Below are 8,365 nucleotides of genomic sequence, written 5' to 3' on the forward strand. Positions count from 1 at the left end.
ATCTGTTGTATGTAAACATCCAAGAAATTTATGAGAAACATAAGGGCGGTGAAGTTTTACATTCTAAATATTCACAAAAGCATTTGTGGTGCCCTAGGCGTTTCTTGTTTACAAATAAGTAAATTCGATTGTTAGGGAAAGTCAAAAAAATAGAAAAAAAAGGGAACATCTTAAGAAAAAACCAAAAAAGAAAAGTATAATGCATATTCCCCAAAAAAAATTTAATTTCCCAAAATTCAAAAAAGAAAAAAAAATCAAAATGAACAATGCGGGAAACAAAAGAAGTTTAAAAAATTAAAATCTCCAAAATTTACAAAAAAAAATTGACAAAAAAAAAAAAATTTTAAATTAAAGAAAAAAAACGCAGTTTTAAAAAGGACCGCTTAAGGTCTGTAAATATGAGGAACATCAATGGGAAATTTAAAAAAAAGAAAAAAAAAAACAATTGAAAATTTTAAAGGAAGGGTAAAGGGTTTTTAAAAAAAAAAATAAATAAAAAAAATACAAAAAGGAAAAAGGTTTTCCAATGTAACACTTTTAAAACATATGTCAAAAATATTAAAAATGAAATGGATCTTTTATTAGCAGAGAAAGAAAATAATGAAGAAAAATCACAAGACTTTGTACAGGTAGAAAAAAATTTAGATTTCAAAGATATGTCTTGAAGGAAAACCTTTTAATTTTAAATTAAGAAATTTATATTATATTTTTAATAAGCCATATGTTTGGCATTGTACATATTGCACCTATTATTGAAGCCTGTTTTAAGTTGTTTGTATTAATTATAAAAATTACCAGTAAAAAGATTGGAATGTGTCTGATAGTGAATGGTAATTGTTGCCTAGAAATCAACTAAATGAAACTCTTTTAACTTGTACAAATACAACAATGCATAGAGACGAACGACTTAAAAAGGCAAACATTTTTACTGCGTAAAATTTAACACAGGAGAGAAAATTTTAACAGCAGGTGTGAGAGAAGTTTGTAATGGAAAGAGTGAGACATATGTCAATTGTACAAAAGAGATTATAAATGATTTATCCTCTAGCAAAAATGATGCTTCAAATATTTTAAATTCAGTTTACTGTTTTATGACAGACAGAAGCGCAACAGAACAAAAAGTAAATGATATTTTAAGCAAAGATATTTCACATACTGTTCATTCTTTTAAATGCTGCATTCATCCACTTTTACAGTTCTCAGAAGTGTGCTTTGCAGAGGCTTTTAATATTGAGAAGGAGTTAGAAGTTAATTTTAATGGGTATTCAAATTCATTGAAAGAACCTTTTATTTTGTTTCTTTTAAGAAATGTTTCAAAGTTTTTTTACAAAAGATGGTGCTGGGGATCCAAACATTTCAGACATTTTTATGAAATATCATGGAGAGAAAAAATTCCAATTATGAATTTCAGAGGAAACAGGTTTAATGTTTCTTTTCATAATGCAGCAGGTACATTTTTTATCCATAAACTTTTATTACAATATATGTTCTCTATGAAAAGTTCATACTCTTTTTTACAGAATTTCATTGTTTTATCTCTGCAAAATAAGGTTATTTTATGTCTTTTAAGAGCTTTAGGAATTTTATGCAAATTAATTACAGAGCCTTACTTTGCAAAGGCGTCAGAAGTTGGGACATTATTAGATATGGGTTCTGTATATCAGAGACTTTTATTTGTTTTGAATATGTATTATGAAAATCCATTACTGGCTCTAAAACAAGAGTTAAGATTATTTTATGGACCACAGTTTTATGACAATGTTTCAGACTTTTTATTTGATTGTTGTTTACACAACGATCTAACCGCTGTATTTTTAAAAAGATTTTGTGGTGTTTTTAAAACAAAAGTTGAGAAAATTTTTAATGACTTTTTGTCAGGTGGTAAATATTTTAATGTAACTCAAGATATTTTAGAAGAATGTTCCTCATGCGTTACAAACAATATTTGTGTAGAAAGACTGTTTGGAAAGTTAGATTATAGTTTAAAAGCAGGCTCAACTACCAATATAAATACAATTGAAAGTTTAATGATTTTTAATGACAACGATACAAAGGAATGGTTAGACGAGAAAGATGAAAGTAAACTAAAATTAATTATTGAAAATGCTCGTAAAGAAAACCGAAAGTTCATGGCCTTACAGAGGGAAAGAAAAGACATATTATTTCAACAACATATACAAGGTTTGAAAGAGAAAGAAGAGGAGACAAATAAGAAGAAAGAGAGACAGACAGAGGGTATAGACAAAACTTTAGAGGATATGAGGAAGCAAGGAATTCGGGAAAGCAAGGACATGATTGACAATGAAATTGAAAAGTTGAAAACAAAGAAGAAGAAACTATCTGCTCTTAAAAGTCAGATAAATATGTACAAAAAAGTTTTTAAAATTAGTAAAGAGCACAAACATATATGCCAATATTCGAGCAAAGGCAAACAGTTTGATATTACACAACTGAAAAATAATTTACTACAACTTCTGAATATACGACAAACAAGTGTTAATGTGACCTTGTGGGGAAATAAATAATACATACATGGACTAATAGTGATGGGGGAAACTCTGATTGGGAAGGACAGATTTTAAGTTATAAGGATGGAGTGTTAAAGTATATTAGAAGAAATTTATTTCTTCTTGCCATTTAATATGTTCAATCACCTTAAATTTGAGATACACTTTAAAATTTCATATAATGGGTGGAGGCTAATCAGGCTATAAGTACATTAACTATAGTTCATCACCTTCATCACAATATCTCAGTAAAAGGATCAGGCTCCTGACTTACATAGAGTTTTTATGATGTACATACTTTTTTTTTTACTAGCATGTCACATGTTAGTAAACTCTAAATAGATGGACATACAGTGAAACATGCTTTTATAGAACATCTTATAAGTAAACTAATTCATACTGAAAGCAAAGTGATTTTCATCCCCATGACTATAGATATTATACAGCCATATTTTAAAGTGTATGTTGAAATCAATGTTTTCAAATCCATATTTTTATAAAGGATTTGCAAACATAAAATACTTCTGTGCACCTTTTAACTGCATGTGTTTATTTATTTTTGTTTATGTTTTTTTTTGTTTTTGTCTAATTGTTTGTGTCTGTATTGCGAAAAGTTTTAATGAATTTAAGACTATTTAAAAAAATTACAATCATTTTTGAATAGAAATGTTAAATCTTCAATATTAGATATTTGGTATGTTTCATGGCAAAAAAATATATTAATATAACTGAAACGCAGGATAAGAACAGACACTTATTTTCACATTTTGCATTACAGGTGCTATACTGGAGTGATAAAGAAAGAAAACAAAGTGAAGTTTATGATTTGACTGAAAGAGAGATTAACACAGACATAAAAGAGGGATTTCTATTTATCAGAGGTAATGAACTTACACAAATTGTAGAACATTATTGTTCTACTTATATTACTGTTAAATGACATCAGTTTAATGTCAGCATTGTGAAAGTTATTATTTTCTAAATATACATATAATTATATATTTCCTCAGACACAACTAGATTTGACCACTGCTACGCAGCTTCTTAAACACCCTATCCTTCTGTGGTCATCTGCCATCTTGCTTTCCAATATTTGTGCAGGACAAGAGGTCAAGGTAGTCACACTCAGTCAGTGTGGGACTCCGCGCTATACTGTATACCATTGTGAATACCTTGACCTTAATAACCCTTGAACAAATATTGGATTTTGCAAACTGAAATTACAGTGATACAGTGACTGAAATTTCCATAAAAGGTAAATACATTTTTTATGAAGAAAATATTAACTCATTTTATATTATATATACATATCATATTTTTATTTCATTTTTTTTTAGCCGGGCTCATTTCTCGTAGAGAAATGCCCGGCTATTGCGACGGTGAGCAACAGAAAATGCTGCTTCTTCACCGCCAAATTAAATTTACGAGTTAGAATATAGTACGTCTGCGCAATCACCTTTGAGGCAATACAAACACTGAATTAAACTTTCATAGTTATCTGAAATTGTCAAAAAATAATTATAATAAAATACTTTATATCGTTTTCGATGATTAATCATTTGGTTAAAATATGCGAAAGGTTTTCATCAGGTATCCCTGTCTGCGTCATATTCTATAAATAAAGGGTGTACTAATACAAATGCGGGGAACACCATTAATGCTTTGATGCAAAACTCCCCGCTGAGGACCCATCTGTGCATAATTATTTTACCTTAAATGCGGTCCTACTAAACAGAGAACCCTAGAGAACTCTAGAGAACCCAAGAGAACTTGAGGTTTATATGGTGAATTTTGATACAGTAAAATTTGTCTAATCCGGACTCTGAGTACTCCGGACTTTTGTCCATTCCGTCTACAAATTTTAGTCCCATGCACTTCTTTAACAAATTCAATAAAAAAAATTCTGTGTAGTCCGGATACTGTCTATTCTGTATTCCGAACGGCCATACTGGTCCCAACTGCTCATAATTAACGGTAATTATTCCCTCTAATCCGGCCACACCTGAGTTACTTCAGAGCAATTAACACCTTTCGTGGTGGATGTGATAATCCGTGTTTACATTAGCATGATTAGTGCCATGAGACGTACTCTGTGAAATGCGCGGTGACGCAGCCCACTTGAAAAATATATTATATAATTAAATTACAATTTAAAAAAATGAACTTTGTTTTAACTCCTTTTACCACATTAAAACATAAACACAAAAATATATGTACGCGATTTACAAATCAATATATAAATCGGGATCGAAAATCGAACGCAATTCAAAATGGCGCCATAACACTGTGGGGGAAGACGTGAATTTTTACATAAAAATTAAAAGTTCAATCTAATAATTAGCACATCGTAAATAATTGCGCATTGCTGTTAATACATTGAATGAGATCTTTGACAAGCGAAACCCGGTCCGCTTGATACATAGTAGGCCTATATTATGCGTGCCTGTCCTGTATATTTTGATTGAGGTAACATTTCACCCGACTTTCATACTTCGTGATTGAACAAATAAGAAAATACATTTAAGTCATGTGAGACTATTCTATAATTTCAGACTCCAAAATATTAATTTATTTCATCATTTAATTTTATTTATAATATGTATATGATGTACTTGTAAATAAACAACGAAATTTTCGAAATTGATATTTTCCTGCATTTTTCCTGCACTCCGGATTCTGTCTAAACCGGCCAAATTTTATGGAACCGGCGGCAGCCGGTTTGGACAAATTATACTGTATATTTTATGCATGATTGGGTTGATTTTTATTAAATAAATCATATTTTATACATAAAATCAATTAAAAAATTATTTTATGGACGTTTTCACCAGAAAAACGTAACAAACTAGATGGTGAAATATTTTCTGACATCCCGATCCCGATTGAATTTCAAAAACATTGTACATTTATTTATGTATTTATCAAATAATTTTACGATTATTTTTCACATTAATTTTTATTTAATTTTAATAATATATAGAATTCGTAATCATTTACTCTGATCTAAAACATGTTAATTAATTTCTTACAAGTTTTATCACAAAGCTATGATGAAGTCTTCTTAAGAGATTATAGTACTCTTTAAAAATAAGCCACAAAACTTGTCAAAATATATATTTTTAAATTTAATTTTGTTCTGGCATGACATATTAGTTATTTAAAATATAAATAAATTATTTACAGACAGTAAATAATTAAAAATCATTAGGGTTCTCTAAGGTTCTCTAGAGTTCTCTAGGGTTCTCTGTTTAGTAGTAAAAAATAAATAATCTTGCTGCATCAGTGTTCATTTACTTCAGTTGGTATGTAAAACCCCGAAATGATACATGTGACACATATTTTACGCTGTTAAATTATAGCTACATTTTAATTAATTTTAAAGCTTTTTAATACTATATATGACATATATAGATATATATATATAATCATCTTTTCAATGTCTGAATCAGCTTGCTTTTAAACTGTCATTCCGGTCTTTGTTCATTACCCTGTAAATGAGCTCGGCTTTTAGTACTTCTGAGTACTTTGATATTATCTTCTGTTCACTGTCTTTGTCTTTTATTTTTAGTTCATTTTCTTCATCTTTTATATTTAGTTTATTGTCTTTGTTTTTTGTGTGTGTCAATCTTCATTTTTGTTTTGTTTGCGTTTCATTTTGCACAGCATTTATGGTAAAAATTCTGTTAACAATCACTTTTGTGCACATTTATATATAATCCTTCCGTGACGTCATCCACCATCTTGCTTTCTACCTTCCTCTGACAACTACATATCATCATCATGACTGAGTCAAAACTTTTGAAATATTTAAACCTTCCCGCACCAGAACCATCTGGAAAAAAAATATACCAGCCTGTTGTCCTCTCTGATAGTAAGGGAAAATGGCTCGAAAGAGCAATAACCAACAAGGTAGACATTATTTGGTTTTCTAAAAGTGGCGCGAAGATTGAGGACAGTACCGAGTGGCTCAAAACAAACATAAATAACAAAATCAGGAAATATGGAAATGTGTGGCTTTATGTCTGGTTAGGTACTATTATACCTGCAATTTGACCAGTAGAAACAATAAGTACATTAGTCTAAACCAAAATAAAAATGAAGTCGTAGAAAATATACAAACAAAATTTTATGAGATACTGTAAACCAACTTTTATTCGCGTGCGAGAAATATTCGCGAATTTCGCGACCTACTCTAACTCGCGAATATTAATCGCCGCGAACCATTTATTTTGCTTTGTATTTGTCGAGAATATTTCCTCAGTCGCGAAAATTAATCGTCGCAGATTGGTTTCAAAATGACGAATCGCGAATAAAAGTTGACGCGAATAATAGTTGGTTTACAGTAATTAACATTATGAATAAATATCCAGGCTCCAAAGTCACCATCTTAGAAGTACCACCTTATTCAATAAAAGCCTGGAATATAAAGAAAGGACACCCAAACCCACAAATTTTTGAAGAACAAGATAAGGAACTAGAAGAACAACTTTAAACAACAAAATAAAGGAAATCAACACTAATCTTAAAACCCATTCACCAGCATTTTCTGTAGATCTACACAAAACCTCCAAAACAAAATCAGGAACAAAGAAAACATCAAAACTCAGGAAATTTACTAATTTTTCCCTTTTGGCCGATGGAATCCATCCAGGATCATTAATTGCCAAAGTTTGGTTGAAAAAAATCAGAGATCAATCTATAAGAGACTGCTGGGCCTGAGGAAACAGACCAAGATATACAGAACCCAAGTCTAATATTTGTCCAGTTTGCAGGCAAATGACTTGGTAGGGAAAGAAATTTTGCATACAATTATTTTATCTTCAACTAGAAAACTGACCAGTCAGCAAGGGCCCCGCCATGGGGTAGAATTAAAAGGGTGCAGCTTACGGAATGATTAAAAAATGTACGAAGAATAAGCAACAGCAACTGTATTCTTAAAATTTCAAGATAATTCCTGAATATTCAAAAACCTGAAAATAATATCCTTGTATTTACATTAGACAGTGAAGAACAACTTAACATTGAATGTATTAAACAATTATGAAGCTTGTGTTATATAGAATGCCAGCCTTCAATGAATGCAAATATCATGAAGGCTTGACCTTAACTTCAAACAAACAGCAGTTTCAGACAAAGGTTTTCATTAATCTTAAAGATAAAGAAAAGCCTATTAAATTTTCTGCAGCAGGCTAGATAATTGATCCCAAAGGATTAATTGTACCTCTCTCATCATTTTCTTCTAAAGTTACAATATTTAAAGAATTTTTTTCAGTATTAATGATAGAATGGGTTTTTTATAAAACTACATTAAAAATTAATTAACATTAAGTGAAAAAAGTAAATAAAAAAATCTTCTTTTAATCTATTTCTTGTTTTTAGAGTTCAATGAGATCATAACTATTAAACAAAAATAAATTATAAAAATTTATATCTAAATCCACATTTCACAGTGTTCATAGCATTCCAAATTGACTTAACTTCAAAACAAACTTCATTTGCAGACAGAGGTGGTAATTCATCTCAATGTGACAGATAAAGATAATGCTCTGGATTTTCTTCAGGAGGAAAGCTAATTAATCCCAAGGGACTCATAGCCAGCTCTCATTTTACAATGGGAACATCTTCAGCAGTTATCTCTCTTTACCAATGCATTCTAAAGTTAAGGAATCTACCCCACCACCCCAGCTCCAAACCAGGGGACATAAAGAACCAAGCTTAGCATCAAAATATGTATTTCTGCCTACTGAACTACCATACCAAATTTGTACTTGATTGGGCAACCATAAAAAAAGTTGCCTATTCATTCTTATGCATAGTTAAGGAATCTACCCCACCACCCCAGCTCCAAACCAGAAGAC

General features: G+C 30.4%; 1 pseudogene; it reads left to right on the forward strand.

Moving 5' to 3' along the window:
• Window positions 1-511: 511 nt before the first annotated feature.
• Window positions 512-2,383, forward strand: LOC134233166 (uncharacterized; annotated as a pseudogene).
• The last annotated feature ends 5,982 nt before the right edge of the window (window positions 2,384-8,365 follow it).

This window comes from Saccostrea cucullata, unplaced genomic scaffold (genome assembly GCF_032062105.1).
Source record: "Saccostrea cucullata isolate Sc308-1 unplaced genomic scaffold, CSIRO_AGI_Scuc_v1 ctg3571, whole genome shotgun sequence".
Taxonomy (NCBI): domain Eukaryota; kingdom Metazoa; phylum Mollusca; class Bivalvia; order Ostreida; family Ostreidae; genus Saccostrea; species Saccostrea cuccullata.